General features: G+C 41.2%; 1 long non-coding RNA gene across 1 annotated transcript in view; it reads right to left on the bottom strand.

Annotated features, from left to right (window-relative positions):
• Positions 1 to 3,325: 3,325 nt before the first annotated feature.
• LOC141985968 (uncharacterized) overlaps positions 3,326 to 19,213 on the bottom strand; it is a 186,307-nt gene continuing 170,419 nt past the window's right edge. The window contains exon 3 of the long non-coding RNA XR_012639079.1: positions 3,326 to 3,388. This is a non-coding gene — a long non-coding RNA (uncharacterized LOC141985968). The remainder of the gene's footprint in view (positions 3,389 to 19,213) is intronic.

Genomic DNA, 19,213 nt, shown 5'->3' with positions numbered 1-19,213 from the left:
AGCACAGGAAGAGACCACCATGATAGTGCAACATTCCAGCTTTACTCCTTCCTCCACATATACAGTCCTCTCTCCTCAAACACTTCCTGAAAGTACAGTTCTCTTATTCTATCCATACTGAGCATACTGTCATACTCTAACACCCCTGTTGGGAAGCTATCTATCATAACTATAAATGTTGTTGTTGCTCAGGATTATGCAACCCTTTTCAAAATCCAACTCTACGAGCTTATTTGTCTCTCTGGCCTCCTGCTGTAGTGAACTCCACAGGATGACTACAAGCTGTATGAAGTTTCATTTCCTCTTCGTCTGGTAAGCTTACCTGCCATTAGTTTGACCGTTGTTATTGAATGACTCTTCCTGAATAATGGGACAACATAAAAAGGAGTAACTGATTAGTTTTCACTACCCCCTTGACAATCTAAAGGCCTTTCCAGTGCTTTTTCTTTCAATATGGATAGCAATTCTTCTCCCATCAGATGCAGATACTGAATGACTGAAGAGCTTCATCTTGTAGTGCTTTAAAAAGTGATTGACATGTTGTTTGGCTTTTAGACATTTTTTTTTCTTTAGTGGCATGGAATAAGTAATGCATGACCTGACTGCAGTTAGAATTTTTTAAAAGTTATCATATTACTATCCTTTCCTTTTTCCATATTGCATAAATCAAAACTCTTTTCTGCTGAAAAAGTAGCTATGTACACGAAAGCTTCAATGCTAAACTAGAGAATTTTTTGATCAATCCTAACGCAATATGCAGTTGACATAACTAAAGGTTGTGAATTCATGGAGACATCTGGGTGGTATTAGCAGCATCCATATTAAATTAGAAGAGAGGAGACAGTGTAATGTGACTATTGAGAATAATATGATGCAGAATCGCTTGTAAAATCAGACTTGTGCAATAGTTATGCATTACTTTTATTCTGTTGCTTGAGTAAGCAATGAAAATCAGTTTATAGGATTTTTTTTTAAATAGGCTTTTCCTCATCTCTTACTGACATGTAAAAGTGTAAAACAAAAACTATTGTATTATCCCAAATCTTTCACAAAGGTAGAGCAATTTTGGAACAATTACTGACTGCTACATTAGGGCAAAATTCAAAAGGACACAATATTTTAGTACCTGATTATCTCTCCTAACTTGCTATTTATCTCAGTGGGTAGAATGGGATAATAATTAGAGAATTAAGTCTTGCTCATTCAGTCATGAAGTGCACAAATTCATTTGCTGGTTCATAGTTATTTTCCAGCTGGAGGAGTTTAATTAATATTTCTTTCTGCTGTGCCCACACCTGACCAACAAAAGCCACTCCAGTTTGGTCCCATTGATCTCAGCCATTTAACCCCTGTCTCTCTTCATATCGCTTTGCAAGCAAGCAGTGTCCTCTAAAGCCAATGCCAATGCTACTCAGATATAGCCAATCAGAGGCTTTGGATTAGTAAATGCTTGTCAGCTTGGTCGATTCCGGAGTCTGTCTGCCATCAACAGAGTACATTCCCTCAACCTGCCAAAGGAGTGAGACACACAGAGTGGACCCCAGTCCAAGTCCCCAGTACTGCTGCCTGAGGCTGGTCTGAGTTTAACAACATGTAAATCTTCTTCATGCCCTTTTACTGCCATAATCTCTCATTGTCAGATTAACAGACGGTGGTCATTCAATTTACAAGACTCCAACAGTCTTTTCCCAACTGGCTGAAATAGTAATATATCATTATGTATGTATGATATTAACAAACAGTAAAAATGTGCTCTTCCTTTCTTCTTTTTCTCTCTGAATCCAGATTTTTCCATGGTCCCTATAGGCAAAGTGCTGCCTGTGGAAGAAAGTCCCTGCTGGCTGTCACAAGGCAATGTTATCTTGTGAATGGTTCCTTAAATATCTACAAGGCTGCAGAGATTAAATGTTCTCCAGGGAAACACAGGAAAAGTAGAATGTCAGCGTCACCTTTCGTCCAAGTGAAAAGTCAAATGACATTTCCAGAAATATTGATTAGAACATCTTTGTGTGTCAAAATAGAATGATGATTTCAATATCTGCAATGCAATGCAATGCAATGCACAGGTTGAAGCAGGAGCTAGCAAGTAGAGATAAGACTATTTCAGGAAGTTCAGAATTGGTGATCGGAAAATCTTTCCCACTGTGCTTGAGGCTCATAATCAGTGAGTTCAGATGACTTCATGTCAAACTCTCTCCCTCTCCTCTCCCTCTAGCCCCACTGGTGGGAGAACCCAAGCATCTGATTGCAAGTTTATTGCCCTTTCTTGTTTTGAGATACCTCTTCCCCCCGATCTGCCATGTATAGTGGATATTAACTTGTAAAGTAGAATGGTGGGGCACAGGCCCTCAATCCCACTCTATGGATTGGCCAGAAAGGGTGCTCCAAGATGTGTATGAAAGCCAGAATTCTCAAAAATACTTTCCTTTGGCTTCTGCTCTCCCATATATCCCATGTCATTCCACTCCTCAGAAAGCTGGACCTCCTGCTGCCAACACAGGGGAGTTGTGATTATGTTACAGGAGTAGACTTCTGAACATTATCTACTATAATCTTTGTCATGACATGGGTCTTTATCATAACTTACTTTCTACTGTGTATTTCATACAAAGAATGCCCCCCCCCAAAGCTTTACAGAATTAAACAACAACTAAATTTAAAAAATGGCTGAGGAAGGAAGAAATAAAAAGGCATAAATAATGGAGAAAATATGGGCAGCATTTTCAGTTGGCATAGCTCCACTGACGCCAAAACAGTTACATTGATTTATGCCATCTGAGAATCTAGCCCTCCATGTTTTAACCTGAGATTTGAAAAGTGCTGAAGCAGAGAAATGCAGAAAGGCCGTATGTCAAATGGCAGAAATTGCAGGGCAGAAGGCTCTTGCACCAAAATTGATCAGATTTTTGAGAACGGACAGTCAGGAGGACAGTGCTAGAAAAGAAGAACCAGACAGAGAAATAGTCAAAGAGAGGAAAGAGAGAGGCTGGAGCAAGTCTATAAAGTAAGATTATTTTTAAACTACTTTTAGTGAGCCCCTTGTCAAACAACAATGAATATAAATTTCTTATATTATCTGAAGTACAATATATATTGCAACTTTGAAATAGTAAAATTGAAACAAGTTTAATTTACAATACAAAGAAATATTGTGCACATTCTGATTTGTTATGTCAATTTGACTTCATTATTTATTAATATCTTAATTAATCTTCTGATTTCTTGAGTCTCTACATAAATCAGTAGACAAACTTCTGGCCACTCTGCATTTTTCAGCTTTAAGATTATTTCCTCATTCAGCTCCCAGGCTCTCATCTGATCTTTTGCTGTCCTCTTTGACCTTAGTCTTCACACTCCAAATCCTCATTTCGACTCCTCTGATCATAACCTGTGAAGGTAAGGGGGGGGTGGGGGGGAAGGTTTACCCTTAGCCTGCGCTTGTGTAAATTGATGTCTTTTACTATCACAGAAATTTAGGCTTGTAAAAATCTGTATTGCATTGATCTCCTGGAATTCAGGGTTATACTTGGCCTGATTTGATGTCACTTACATCAATGTAAATCAGCAACAGCTGCATAAGAGCCATGGGAGATACACCAATTTAATACTGCTGTCAGTGAGATCAGAATAAGACCCGTTGCCTCTAGCAGCAGTAAAGGTTTTCCATAGCTATAGCCTCCACTCTGTTGATATGTTTAATGGACATGATCTGTAGCACAAAAATAACCTTTCACATTCTTTTTATGCATATCCAGCAAAATTCAGGCTAGCAAACTAGTAAGCTGTTTACTTAAATTTCAGGCAGACTCACTGCTGCAAGGGGATGTGTTTTTTGTCAAAAGAAAGGATTTGGGATGTGTGTAAATGGGAATTGTGGGACCGATATATGCCATTCAGTTGTTTAAGTTGGTTATCTAAGACTTCAGTAATTAGGCTGGTTTTATTAGAAGCACAATTTATCTATTTATGACATGGAGAATACCCGTAAGAAATTCCAGCTGAAAATGCTTTGATTTTCAGGAGTGGATGTTAGTGACCTGAGACCCTGGGAAAGATAGAATATAAACATTCCTAGAGGGGAGTTGGCCAGCTCAGGTGATTGGCAATGGATATAGACCATTCATCTCTAGTTCACTGACAACATTTATAACAGAGATAGGCCTGACCCAAGACTGTGGATCTGCCTCCTAAATTTTGTGGGTGTTTGAAACATGGTGTGAACATGGTTCCACAGCTGAATATTTCAGTAGGAATCTATAGGCTGGGTGACCCCTGTTGCATTTTGTTTGTTAGAGTAACATAAAACAGAGCCTGCAGGGTCTTCCTATGGGTTTGCTTGGAGCCTACAAGGTCCATCAGCCCTGAAATGTAAGGAATTATTAAAGTCTGTGCCTTAGAGTAGCCCACATGGAACAAGACAGCAGGGAATGGGTAGGATGGAAGAAAAGGAGTAATATCAACATGATCACATGGTGCTCAGTGAAGCGAGTGCACAGGAGCATGGCGAAGGAGGTTTTGTTGTTGCTGGCTTAAATAAATTCAAATTTGTAGTTGCTCGCTTAAATATAAATGTCTTAGTTCAACAGTTTCTTGTGGCACTTCTGGTAGAAGTGGGTCTTAAGAAGGGTAGTGGCCTTGCGGACCAGCTCAGGAAGAGTGTTTTATGCATAAGGTGTGGCATGGAGAAAAGGCACAAAGAAAGTTGTGGGACAAACAGAAAAATGGGGCACTGAAGCTGGCATTGTTTCAAGGGGACTTGGTGTTGGGGGGGAGAGAGAATATATTTTTAAGCCTCTGTAGTGGCTTTGAGTGGTTCCTCCCTGCCAGTGTCAGAGGGAGGCCACTACGCCACCTAGCAGCTCAGTGCTGATCAACAGGGGATTAGCATGGTAAGTCCGTTAAAAGTCTAGGACCCTAGCGCCTCGGGACAGGGTAATTGACTGTCTTTAGCCCAGCTCCCTGCCTGAGGCAGATGACCACCACAGTCAGGCTCAAGCCCTCCGGGTGGGGCAAAGCAATAGTAGTCTGTATCCAATTCTTGGGGTATTCGCCTGGCGGCAGCTCCTCTCAGTATTCCTCCGGAGACTGTTGTTGGTACAGCTCGGTCCCTCGCTTAGGAGCCAGATGCAAGGCAGAGGTGTCCGACTCCTTCCCTGGCTATTTCTCAACTGAGCTCTTATATTTCCTGTTTTGTCCCTCTGCTTCTGGCTCAAGGGGCAGACCTGGCCCTGCCCAACCCACCAGGGGTTGGGGGGGGGGATGGTTCCTCCCCCTCTGAGGGAGGCCACTCTGCCTCACTACAGCCTCTTGAGAAAACAGATTATTGTTTTTGCAGCAAAAAGACTTGAGTCTCTGTAGAGCATCTGTACAGTTATCTCTTAGAAAAACATTCAATCTTGATTTAAAAATTGGCAGAATCCATCAAGACGCTTGGTAAATTATTCCAATGGTTAATTACCCTCACTGTCAAAAATGTACACCTTATTTCCAGTCTGAATTTGTCTAGCTTCTACTTCCAGCCATTGGATCGTGTCATACCCTTTTCTGCTAGACTGAAGATACCATTTTTACATATTAGTTTCCCAAGTAGATATTTATAGACTGCAGTCAAGTCACCCCTCAACCTTCTCTGCATTTCCCTATGAGTTTATATGCTGCCCAGTAGAATGGGGCTCTGATCCTTATTGTATTGTGATAGTGCCAAAATACATCAATTATTAATTACAATGAAAAGCTTAATGCAACATTAAAGTTGCACAGTAAAAATGAAAGTCAGTAAATGCAAAAATTAAAGATACCAGCTACAATCCTTTGGTTGCTTTGCACATGAAGATTTTATGTTACAATTCTTGTTAAATTGTTTGCCATTAGTGCAACGTAAAGATTTTAAAAATGATTCTCAGTTCACCCTCCATAAAGAATCCCAATTTATTATTGGAGAAAATTGGCCCATATTAAAATCTGCCCCTGTTAATACACGCTCTTTTCCCTCTCCCCACCTAAACTCACCATTTTCTAAAAATAATGCCACATTCTGTTTTGCCTATGGATTCTTTACCTGACGTTTATTAAATAGACAAAATCAAACACAACCATGCTTTTTTTGGTGAACAGGCCATTCTTAAGTAAGACAGATGACATAAAGCTTCTTTCTCCTACTAGGTCTATTCACTATAGTCCTAAGTAGCCATTTGCTATGTTTTTCCATGCCCAAAGAGCAACCATGTGCTTTCAGTCAGAGCTACCTTTATTCTCCATTAAGAAAACAACAAAACAAAGAACAAAAGACAGATCTCCATGGGAGAGCACATAGTGTGCCTGAACTCTGTAACATGCTGCATCTTGACACAAAACAGCAGCTGTCTCTGTAGCAAGGACGCTCCATCGATCTCTCCATTTAAAGACCCAGAACATAGAAAAATGGAAAAATCTGGTAGAATTTGAGACAATGCCAACATTTTCATAAAATGTTTACACCAACTTATAGAATTATAGGGCAGGGATCTTGCAGTCCATTAAATTCAATGGGGTTTATAGCAATTTCTATAGAATCCTGTTGGTTTGATTCCTATTAAATTCTATAAGACTTTTCCATGAGCGAAGACACTAAAGGTAAACATTACTATTCAAACACTTCTCAGCATTGTTTCCTTACTTCTGCAACATAAAATAATGGTTTGCAAAATATTCACAAAGGGCCTGATCTTGTAAAGTGTTTAAAATGTATGTAGGCTCTTAAAGAAGCAGATGGGTGCCGAGGAGGAAAACACTGATTTCAATGGGAGTTAGGTGCTTTAACAATTCCATGGGGTGCCTATCTGCATCTAGAGGCACCTAAATACCTTTAAAAATCTGGACCTTGGTTCTTCCTTTAGTTCCCATTGAATTTATAGGAGTTAAGAAAGCTCAGTAGCTCATAAGAAGCACTAAGTACCTTGCTGGATCATGTCCATGAACAGCACCAATAATGTGCTGAAACAGATATAGTGTAAATGCACATATTGAAGGATAAAAAAATACATTGTAGTGCAACACCTCTGGGCCTGGGTCTCATTTACACTACAGTCCCTTTACCCTACTCTAATGTTGGTGTAAAGGGACCCTAAAGAGGATATAAATGTAATATATTCCTACTTTAAAACACTATAAAGTTGCCTACTATAAAGTTGCCTCAGTGTAAATGAGACTAAGGCCCATCGTCCTCTTCTTTGCTCGACAATAAGGACTGTAATCTGTTTTCTGGGACAATAAATCTACCAGTCCCTGAATACTGCATATCCCCACGTCCTTTGTTTAATCTGAAGAATGTCTCAGAACATTACCAAACAGTGCATAAGATGAATATGTTAAAGTATTGCCATTTTCTTAGAATGTGGGATAAATGGACACAAATGGCATAAGGCTCAGCTGCACACAGACACTTATCTTCCACCTGTAGCTGCTGTGAGACGTGAAATCAGGTAATGACAAGAAACAGCTGTTGTAGAGCTTGTAATATACCGAGTTAAGAGTCATTGGCTACAAAGTCAGATCATCGGAACAAAAGCTGGAATATATATGGAGCATTTAAAGGGAAAAGACAGCTCCTCCTCCCACTCCCCAAGTTTGGGTGGGTTTTCTAGTTACTAAACAAGAAAATCAAGATAAACGGGGACAATGTGATCTGTAACTGAAGCCTGTAAGTGGAAAATTACTAGCATTAAATCATAAACGTACAGAAAAAGGCTTATTTAGTGCTACTGACTACGTTAAAAATATGCAATGCACACAGAAGCCAAACTTCAAATCTTGTCATGCTTAGTAAAATATTGAACTAAGCATAAGTGAAACTACCTGGCATATCTAAAAGATAGTCTCAATGCCCTTTCAGTGTTTTATTTTAAGACCAAGTACAAAAGGTTTTCACCTTAGCATAATTAACTTTTTATCATTAAGATTCAGGAAAATTGAATTGTGTTGGACACAGGTCATCATAATGAGAATTTAATGGATATGTATTACTATGCAAGTTAAGCTTTGAAAGTGTGCTAAATGCATTACATTACCATTGACCTATGAACATTTTTATCCCTGTGACTCTTATTCTTCACTGCTGCCGCATTAAGACCCCCTCTTTCCCCTCATCTCCTTAAACAATGATTTCCTCATTTTCATATTAATTGCATCAGTTAGCTGAGATAATGCTCCTACTGAAATGAGCAATAGGATGAATCATTGAAATGGTGCAGTTATTCTTTTTGCTTAACCAATTTCACAGGACCCACACAAAGAACTGCCTTAATTTGACTTTATATAATTGCTTATCATTAGGCCCAGCAGCCCCATGAAGTACCTTTATTTATTTAAGCCTCATCTCTGATTGATGGAAAATTAGTCACTTGCATATCTGAGGAACCCATATTGTTCTGCTACCAGGCAACTTGGTTGTAGAATACCCTGGAGAACTTCAAAACAAGCAAATGCTAATGCATTCTGAATATAAAATATGAGGAAACAAAGTGCAACAGCTAATGACACCCGGGAGTTCCAGTAGTACAACCATGATGTCACAAAATTGCTTTACCTGATCCCTGCTAAATTTTCTGCATGAAAGGGGAAAAGAGGCAGACCTTGTTCTAGCAGAATATATATATTGAGCTATAGCTATAGCTAGATATTACATGTTTTTAATGCCGATGATGGCTGTCCATTACACAGCGTGAGCACTGAAGATTGTAACATTCCTCCTTTTAAACTAACAAAGTAATCTACAGGGTTTGGAATTCAGTTAATCCACTTCTCCTTTTTAATATTCTTAAAGTATTTATTCAGGACAGCTCAAAGGAAATATTCATGCTTTTTCTTCTTTGTAAGGAAAAGAGGGGAGGGGAATTAACATTTCTAAGGCAAATTATGCTGTTATCATCGACTGACATACTCAGAAAGGATCTGGAAAAGATGCCACCTCCAGCATAAAAGAGCCATAGCACATTATCCTATCATGGGATTTGGGCTGAAGGATTGCCTCCAGGTCTCCTCTAAGCACAGTGTGTACTTTGTCTCTGTGGATAAGAGTACCTGTCACTGAACTAGATATCAACAGTCATTAAATCCATATAGTCATAATGTTGTTTCTCCCAGACATCAATACCATGATTCATTTTCCCCTTATATTTGCTCCTTCTATAATTCCACCCACATGCACATCATCTTTCTCCCTATCATCCTCCTTAGTTAACCTTTTAGATGCCACTGGCCTATTGCATGTGTCTGATAGAGAATTTGAATGGCCCCACGGATATATGCTGTGCATCATCTTGCTCCATAGGCACATGACTCAGAAAAAAAAGTCCTGAAAACTGCCTTCAGCAACACAGAATGATTATTTATTGTTTAACATGCAGCACTTGCTGCACCATGAAACAGAAACTGAAGACACTACTCGCCCCAAAGGGCTTGCAACCTAAGGCCCTGTTCCTGCAATGAAGGGTGGGATTTTTTGACAGTTCTGAGTGTTGGCTTAATTCTGTTCCCATTGAAAACTCCCTTTCATTTCAGTGGGAAGAAAGATAGGCTAACACTGAGCACTTTTGAAAACCGTAGTTAAGATGCATGCAGGTGGATCCTTGCTCCTGTGCAAGGAACAGTTGACATCACTAGGGTCCTATACTGATTCAGGGCATATCTACACTGCAATTAAAACCCGCAACTGATTCATGACAGCTGACTCGGGCTCACATTGGCTCGGGTTAAGAGGCTGTTTAATTGTGGTGTAGATGTTTGGGCTCGGGCTGGAGACCAGGCTTTAGGCCCCTGCGAGATGGAAGGGTCCTAGAGCTCAGGCTGCAGCCTGAGACTCAACAAATGTCTACACTGCAATTAAACAGCCCCTTAGCTCATGCCCTGCGAGCTTCAGTCAGCTGGCATGGGCCAGCTGCGGGTGTCTAACTGCAATGTAGACATACCCTCAGAGGCTGCCTGTGCACATCTCATGACTGGTTTGGGGCCTAAAACACTAATTTTGCAAAGTAACAATGGGAGTGACAAAGTCTAACTCTTACGTAGGCTCAGTGTTCTGTTATATGCTATAGTTCCTCTGTAGCTGATTATATTAGTCTAAAATAGTCAAAAGTGATACATTTGTAGGAACACTTCCCCCCACAAACCTTTTACAGCTGCTATAATGACTGTGTTAAATCAAACCTCACTGCAATATAATGAAGCCTGACTGACATGCTGCAGGTATGATGCTATGTAATTTTGTAAATTATTAGACTGTAATTGAAAGTAATAGTGTAGGCTACTTTTGACACTCTTTAAAAAAACATCCTGAGTTGGGAAATAAAGACTGTGATAGAGCTGCCAGGAACTAGCAATCAATGACTTAATTTTAGAAAGGATTGCCAGTTCCAACCTTAAAACTAGAGCTGAGTGAAATTCAGAATTTCCATCCCATAGGAAATTCTGGTATTTCAACATTTGTTTTCATCCCCAAAAGGATGAAATTTCAAATTTTTTAATAGACTGGAAATTCTGAATAATTTTGATGTGGACATTGTAAGTTTCCTGGTGAAAAATCTAAAATTTTTGGCCACATTTCCCTGTTGGAAAATGTTGATTTTGCATAAACTACATTTGCAGATGGAAAATTCCTGACTAGTCCTATTTAAAACTTGTGTTTGTGCAGTGGGTTTGTTGGCCTCCTCCTCTCAGCAACTAGAGGTGATCTGGGAACCATGTTTTGATGACAGGTCAGTATTGGGTATGCTAAGTAAAGAAAGCTCCTTGTTATTAAAGAGCTGGGTGAGCAGATATCCAGTAAATTGGAAGTGGACTCTGGCCTACATCTTAGACCCTGACTTGCAGCCAAGAAGGCCAACATCCCTGAGGGTAGCAAGAGTACTCTCCGGAGCTGTAGAAGAGCTGGGAGTTGGAAGAGACTGGACCAAAGGGAATATAGCTTGAGAGGCAGGCTGTAAGACACAGTTGTGAGCCAAAGGGATAAAGAGGATTGGCAGGACTGGGATATTATCCTACAAGGCCAGGAGTTGCTGGGGACAAGCTTGTGGTGGCTAAAGGTAGGTGGTCTTGTGAAAGCGTATCATGGTTGTGCCATGGCTAGAGCATCATCTCAGAAGTTACAGTGGGGGAAGCAAGAGAATGCTACAGCCAAGTAAGTGCTGGGGATAAAGGTGTAGTATGGCCCAGCACCAGGGAGAGCAAGTATAATGAGGTCTGCAGGGACCCAAGAGTGCTCGTGAGTTGGATTCAGAGAGCCCAAGAAAGGCCATTTCTTCCAGAATGCTTAAAGGAGAAGCAACTAGCAAAGTGGTGCTGTGGCGAAAGACGTGCCCTAGATGCTGGGAGCCAGCCAAGCGAGGGGATGATGCTGTAGGGGCTGCAAAAGCGTTCAGGGTGAAGAGTTGACTCAATAGTTGTACCCTTTGTGCCTATGGGATCTATTTGCATCCTTTCCTCCCAGCCATTTCTAGTAAAAGATTCTTCTTCACTAGCCCTGTGTGTATGGTGCATGGGAGCCGGGACCTATATTGATTTAGTTTTATTTACAGGGCCTATAGAAGCTAGTGGGATGTTTATCTTAATTTTTTGGCTGCCCAACTCAAGACAATGTGGGCCTGAGTTTCAGAGTTGTTGAGCACCTGCAGCTTCTTCTGACTTCAACTTGCTTTTAAATTTAAGACATCCTATCTGATTTCCAAAGGGGTCTGATTTACCACTACATTCATCACTACCCAGACTGCGGGGTTCAACTCCATCTTTAACAGTCCATCACATTTAAAATTGGCAATGAAATACATAGTCAGTATTTTTGTAGGAAAAACATTTCAAATACCCTTCTTTTAGTACAATATACAATAGTAACAGTCTTTTATTAAACTATTTGTTAGCATATCTGATGGACATATTTTCCCCATCAAATATGAGAGCATATCATGCGTCTATACACTGTGAACTGAAGTCAGAGTCCTCACAAATACATGGAGATGCGATTTGAACTAAAAGTACAAATACTTATCTTCAATACATCAGAAATGTTGCCTACTTTAAAGCAATCAAGCTTCACATTTCTCTTTCTCTCTCTTGCTCACTCTTCTGGGATCCTTAAAGAAAGCACTTTCAGTTCAAGGACATCTTCATCCTCAGCTCTTGTTTACTTTTCTTGTCACTGGTCTATTGCTCTCCTGAGGAACATTAAACATTTCAGTGGCATGACTTGCGCATGAAATATACTGTTGGCTCACCACAGAGGGCTTCATTTTAGGGCTTAAATTAGTGGGTCTCCTGTGAGTTGCTTATTACACCATTAGTCCTTAGATCTTAGGGGAAAAGCTATCATCCAGGAAATTGCCTCAATCAGATATACCATACCAGTTCTCTTCCTGCCTATCTCAGCAATGGGCTCTATAGTAAGAAAGGCCATTGTTCATTCAGTTTCACCTTATCCTGCTCAATTATTTCTCATTGCACCAAGACAGAATCAGTTAGTTTTTACTAAGGTGAACTTAGAAAATAATAGGGTTCAGAGTGGCAGCCGAGTTAGTCTGTATCCGCAAAAAGAATGAGGAGTACTTGTGGCACCTTAGAGACTAACACATTTATTAGAGCATAAGTTTTTGTGGGCTAAAACCCACTTAATCGGATGCATGATGGGTTTTAGCCCACGAAAGCTTATGCTCAAATAAATGTGTTAGTCTCTAAGGTGCCACAAGTACTCCTCATTTTTAGAAAATAATAGTGACATAAACATGCAGCTTATGTGAACAAAAATATTATTTTTTTCAGGGAGAAAAGAGAGAGTGTATTGACCCTTTTTGGACGTGTCTTTATTCACTTGCATTCTGCCTTCCCTCAGTTTGCAAGTTTAAAGGACCTTTTCACTCTTCTACTTTCACTTTTCAAATCCACAGAATAAAATATTTGTAATCTTTCCATGAAAATGATTTGAAAACTGCCTCACTCCACATCTGACCTAGGGTCAATTCACTTTAATAATCTTTTTTAGCATGACGAAGGATACAAATGTTGACAAAGACAAATAAAGCACAAGTAAGTTCATAGACTCATAGAGGATCCTAATATGAGCAGGAAAGAATCTACTGATTGTCCTTCATGTGGGAACAAATGATATAGCTAGATTCTCACTGGAATGCCTCAAGGGAGACTATGTCAGGCTGGGGAAGATGCTTAAGGAATTGGAGGCTCAGGTGATCTTCAGTGGGATTTTACCTGTCCCTAGAGAAGGAGAATGAAGTCAAGACAAGATTATGATGATCAAGAGATGGCTCAGTCAGTGGTTCTCTAAGGAGGGCTTTGACACATTTGACCACTGGGAGGCATTCATGGACAGAGGACTGTTCTCATGGGATGGACTCTACCTGAGCAGGGAGGGAAATAGACTTCTGGAATGGAGGTTGACACAACTGATTAAAAGAGCTTTAAACTAGGAACTCAGAGGAGACAGCTGGGAGATGCTCATGTAATCTCTCTGCCTGATTCTAACACTGAGCTGGTGAGAATCAAGAAAGAGAGGATACAGCAGTGGAGAAAGGAACAGCAGTGGGTAGGGGAATTGATATTAAGAGGAAAGATAGTGACAGTACCAATGAAGCTAACAATCAGGTAGGTGATGCTGGTAGTAGAATGCCTGTACCCTATAGGAGGAATCTGGGCAAAGCCAAGCAGAAACAACTAAGATGTTTGTACACCAATGCAAGGAGGCTGGGTAAGAAAATGGAGGAACTAGAACTATTGGTGTAGGAAGTGAAACCAGATATTATAGGGGTAACATGGTGTGATAGCAGTCATGACTGGAGTACAGGTATTGAAGGGTATGTGCTGTTCAGGAAAGACAGAAATAAAGGCAGAGGTGATGGAGTAGCATTGTGTATTAATGATAAGATAGACTGTAAAGAAATTAGAAGTGATGGAATGGAAAAGGCTTTGTTTGTTTGGGTCAAAATCACTTTGGGGAAGAAAGCTACCAGAGGTTCCCCTCAGATAGTGCTTGGCCACAGATCCTCGGATCTGATTTAGATAGTGACCTCTTTCATGTTTTTAATGAAATAAATACTACCGGGAATTGTGTGATTATGGGAGACTTTAACCTCCCAGATATAGTTTGGAGGATCAGTGCTAGTAATAATAATAGAGCCCAGATTTTCCAGGATGTGATAGCTGACAGATTTCTTCACGAAATAGTCATCAAACCAACAAGAGGTGATGCCATTTTAGATTTGGTATTGGTGAGTAGTGAGGACCTCATGAAAGAACTGGTTGTAGGGGACAATCTTAGTTTCAATGATCATGAGCTAATTCAGTTTAAACTAAATGGAAAGATAAACAAAAATAGATCTTCAACTAGGGTCCTTAATTTCAAAAGGGTAAACTTTGAAAAATTAAGGGACTTAGTTAGGGATGTGAACTGGACTGAAGACCTCAAGGATCTGAATGTGGAGGAGGCTTGAAATTACTTTAAATCAAAGTTGCAGAAACTATCTGAAACCTGCATCCCAAGCAAGGGGAAAAAAATCATGGGGAAGGGTTGCAGACTAAGCAGGATGAGGAAGAATCTCAAACAGATGATTAAGAGAAAGCAGAAAGCCTACAAGGAATGGAAAATGGGAGGGATCAGCAAGGAAAGCTACTCCTTGGAGGTCAGCAAGTGTAGGGATAAAGTGAGAACAGCTAAAAGCCAAGCAGAGTTGGACCTTGCAAAGGGAATTAAAGCTAATAGTAAAAGGTTCTACAGTCATATAAGTAAAACAAAAACAAGGGAAGAAAAAGTGGGATTACTAAACACTGAAGATGGGGTTGAGATTAAAGATCTAGGCACGGCCCAACATCTAAACAAATATTTTGCCTCAGTTTTTAATGAGTCTAATGAAGAGTTTAGGGGCAGTGGCAGGGTGGTTAATAGAAATGAGGCTATGGAAGTAGAAATTACCACATACGAAGTGGAAGTCAAACTCAGACATCTTAATGGGACTAAATTGGGTGGGCCTGGATAATCTCCATCCAAGAATAGTAAAGGAACTGGCATGTGAAATTGCAAGCCCAATATCAAGGCTTTTAAATGAATCTGTAAACTCCAGGGTTGTGCCCTCTGACTGGAGAATTGCTAATATCATTCCTATTTTTAAAAAAGGGGAAAAAAGTGATGTGGAAAACCACAAGCCTGTTAGTTTGACTTCAAGGTCTTGGAAAAAATGTTGAAAGAGAAAATAGTTAAGGACATAGAGGTAAACAGTAATTGGGATAAAATACAACATGGTTTTGCAAAATGTAGATCATGCCAGACCAACCTGACCTCCTTTGAAAAGATAACTAATTTTTTTAGATCAAAGAAATGCAGAAGATCTAATCTACCTGGATTTCAATAAGGCATTTGATAGAGTTCCACATGGGAAAATCTTTTGAATGAAATATTTTGAGCTTTTAACTTGAAATGACTTTTTGTTTAATTTTTTAAAACTTTGTAGTGTTTTATGTCATAATATAATATAAAACAAAAGTCAAAATCAAAGTAAAACATTTTGATAAAAACAATTTTTTCTCCAGAATTTTCCTTCATGGAGAATTTCAAAATTGGGGGAGTTGTCCCAATTTGGAATAAAGCCAAATCTTGAAATCCTTCACAAAATTGAACTTCTGTTCTCTGCACAGGTTTACTCCTAACCTCCTGTGGGAGAAGAGCTGTCATTTTTTCACTTTCTGGTCCACCCCTCCATCACTCTCCTTTGTTCCCTATCTCTTCTCTGTCTCACTCCCTGCCCTCCACCCAGGTTCCTGCCTCACTCTCATTCTCCCTCCCTGCTCCTGCAGTCTCCTGTTCCACACATACCCCTTGTATTCCCTACCTGCCCTCCTACATTCACCTGCCCCTATATATTGCCTCCCTTACTCCTCATTTGTCTACAATCCCTCATGTTCCCCTGTACCCCATTAGTCTCTTTCCATCTCTCCATGTTCCTCTGCATCCCATCAGGCCCTTTCCTGCCCCTTGCCTCCACAGTCCGCCGACATCCTCTCAGTCTCCCAATAGCACCTCCATAAGTAACTCTCTCACTTCTTGCATTTCCCCATCACCCTTAGTTCCTTCTTTCCTCCATATTTCCCTGTCTTCTCACAGTTTCCACCACAGAGAGACCAGGGGTGTGTGTGTGTGTGTTTGGGGGTGGCGGGAGTTATCTTCATTACAGGCAACCTGGTTTCAGTTCCATTGTAAACAATGGAAGATGGCAACCATCTTTAAAAAGAGCAGTGTCACTTCCAGCTGCAAAGGCTAAAGGGAAAGGTTGCCCATCTTAACTGAAGGTAGATTGTACCTTCAGCCTCATAAGAAGTAATAGGAGAAAGTAGGCATCTTGAATAAAGGCAAACTATGTAGATAGTTTCAAGCATCAGGACAGCATGAGAAACTGTTGTTCAATACCCCTAACATCATAATACTGGAGATAGTGTGAGACTCATGACAATCTTGTGAGACTTGTCATGGTGCGGCAAGAGTTAACATCAAAAGAAATGCTACTGACGTGGGCATAACACTCAAGATTATTATCACTCTTTCAAAGGTAGGTCAGAAAAGCAAATGTCCCAGACTGCTCATCAGCCTGTGCCATAAATATAAAGGGAAGGGTAAACACCTTTAAATCCCTCCTGGCCAGAGGAAAAACCCTTTCACCTGAAAAGGGTTAAGAAGCTAAGACAACCTCGCTGGCACCTGACCAAAATGACCAATAAGGAAACCAGATACTTTCAAAACTGGAGGGCGGGGGAAACAAAGGGTTCTCTCTGTCTGTGTTGTCTTTTGCCGGGACCAGAGCAGGAATGCAGGTCAGAACTCCTGTAAAGGGTTAATAAGCAATCTAGTTAGATATGCGTTCGATTCTGTTTTGTTTAAATGGCTGATAAAATAAGTTGTGCTGAATGGAATGTATATTCCTGTTTTTGTGTCTTTTTGTAACTTAAGGTTTTGCCTAGAGGGATTCTCTATGTTTTGAATCTGATTACCCTGTAAGGTATTTACCATCCTGATTTTACAGAGGTGATTCTTTTACTTTTTCTTTAATTAAAATTCTTCTTTTAAGAACCTGATTGCTTTTTTCATTGTTCTTAAGATACAAGGATTTGGGTCTGTGTTCACCTATGCAAATTGGTGAGGATTTTTATCAACCCTTCCCCAGGAAAAGAGGGTGTAGGGCTTGGGTGGATTTTGGGGGGAAGGACGTTTCCAAGTGGACTCTTTCCCTCTTATATTTGTAAGATGCTTGGTGGTGGCAGCAATAAGGTCCAGGGACAAAAGGTAAAATAATTTGTACCTTGGGGAAGTTTTAACCTAAGCTGGTAGAAATAAGCTTAGGGGGGTTTTCATGCAGGTCCCCACATCTGTACCCTAGAGTTCAGAGTGGGGAAGGAACCTTGACAGCCTGTGAAACTTGAGATCTAGGCCAACTGCCTTTCCCTTATGGCTAGTAAAACAGGGGTAAATGCTTCCTTCTCATCAAGATAACTTCAAAGTGTCCTTTTAAAATAACTGCCCAGTGCTGGACCATAACGTCACCTGACTGTACAAACTTCAGTGAAATACAGATGTAATGGCTGAGAGTTACACAAGCACAAAACTTGCTGATACATTGGGCACTGAAAGTGTTAATCACTGCAATGTTTATTTCTACACAAAATGTAGAGCTTTTGTCAGAAAATGCCCACTGGCTGTATCTCATCAGTGTGACATTTGAAAAATTAAATCAGAATCAAGCAGGACCTTGTGGTATTTAAAGTAGCTGACGGGATCAGTTGCTTTTATGATAAGCATTATTTCAATTTTATTCATTTGTACTGGAGCCAAATACCATACATTTAAGTCCATTTAAATGTAATTTGGATTGGATCAGTTTCACCCAGAGGCCCTATACGGCAGATTGCTGCCATAACGTAATCAGCATATAGTGTAATAAAAAACCCAACCCAACCCAACCCAATCCAAACTAAAAGCACTCTCCATAGAACAGGAACTCAGTGTGTGTATGGTGTTCAGAACAACAAATGACATGACTAAGGGCAAATCATCTGTCTAGTGCTTGCCCTGATTAGCCAGATCAGACACTAATGGGAGTAGTTGAGGTTGGTGGAAAAGAATCAAAGAGCTTACTTCAGACCAATGTCTTGAGTAGGTTCTGTTGCTTGTTACACAGTTCCTTGCAGGAGTTGATGGGAGGTTGTGGGGAAAGCGAGCGTGGACGGATCTCCTCAGTGGCAGATTTTCTGGCTCTGGCTCTTTTGGCCAACACCCTACTGTGATGCTGTATGATTGAATATGACCTTTGTATCATTGTTGCTACCACTGTTATATAATTGCAACAAAGCTTGTACAAAATATGTCATCTAAGGTGTCAGTGGAAAAGGTATCATTTGCTAAGTATGATTATCCTGTTTATATGCACATGACATCTTTGTAACTGAAGTTATGAATATTGGCCAGGGACTTGTATCTTATACATGTGTTGTATTCCCAGGTAACACCCACCAGATCAGAGGGGGGCAAACTATGGCCCGTGGGCCACATCCGGCCCACGGGACCATCCTGCCCAGCCCCTGAACTTCCGGCTGGAGAGGCTAGACCCTGGCCCCTCTCCTGCTGTCCCCCCTCGCCCACAGCTACAGCGCCACGCGGGCAGCGCGGCTTGTGCCCGCCCACCTCCCAGGCTTTCCAATAAGCCTGTCCTACCGCTCTGAGCATCACGGTAAGGGGGTAGGGGAGGGGGGGTTGGATAAGGGGCAGGAGGTCCTGGGGGGCAGTCAGGGGACAGGGGGCGGTTGGATGGGGCGGAGGTTTGGGGGGGAGGTCAGGAGACAGGGAGCAGGGGGGGTTGGATAAGGGGTGGGGTCCCAGGGGGTCCCAGGATGGGGGGACAGGGAGCAGGGGGGATTGGATAGGGGGGTGGGGTCCTGGGGGCAGTTAGGGATGGGGGTCCTGGGAGGGGGCAGTTGGGGACAAGGAGTGGATGGGGGAGATGGATGGGTCAGGTGTCCCGGGGGCCTGTCAGGGGGCGGGGGTGTGAATAGTGGATGGGGCAGTTTGGGGACAGGGTGCAGGGGGGGTTGGATGGGGGTGGGGTTCCAGGGGGGCAGGGGGTCCCGGGAGGGGGCGGTCAGGGGACAAGGAGCGGGAGGATTGGATGGGTCAGGAGTTCTGAGGGGTGCAGGAAGTGGG

Source organism: Natator depressus, chromosome 4 (assembly GCF_965152275.1).
Source record: "Natator depressus isolate rNatDep1 chromosome 4, rNatDep2.hap1, whole genome shotgun sequence".
Taxonomy (NCBI): domain Eukaryota; kingdom Metazoa; phylum Chordata; order Testudines; family Cheloniidae; genus Natator; species Natator depressus.
This window is presented reverse-complemented; position numbering and strand designations above follow the sequence as displayed.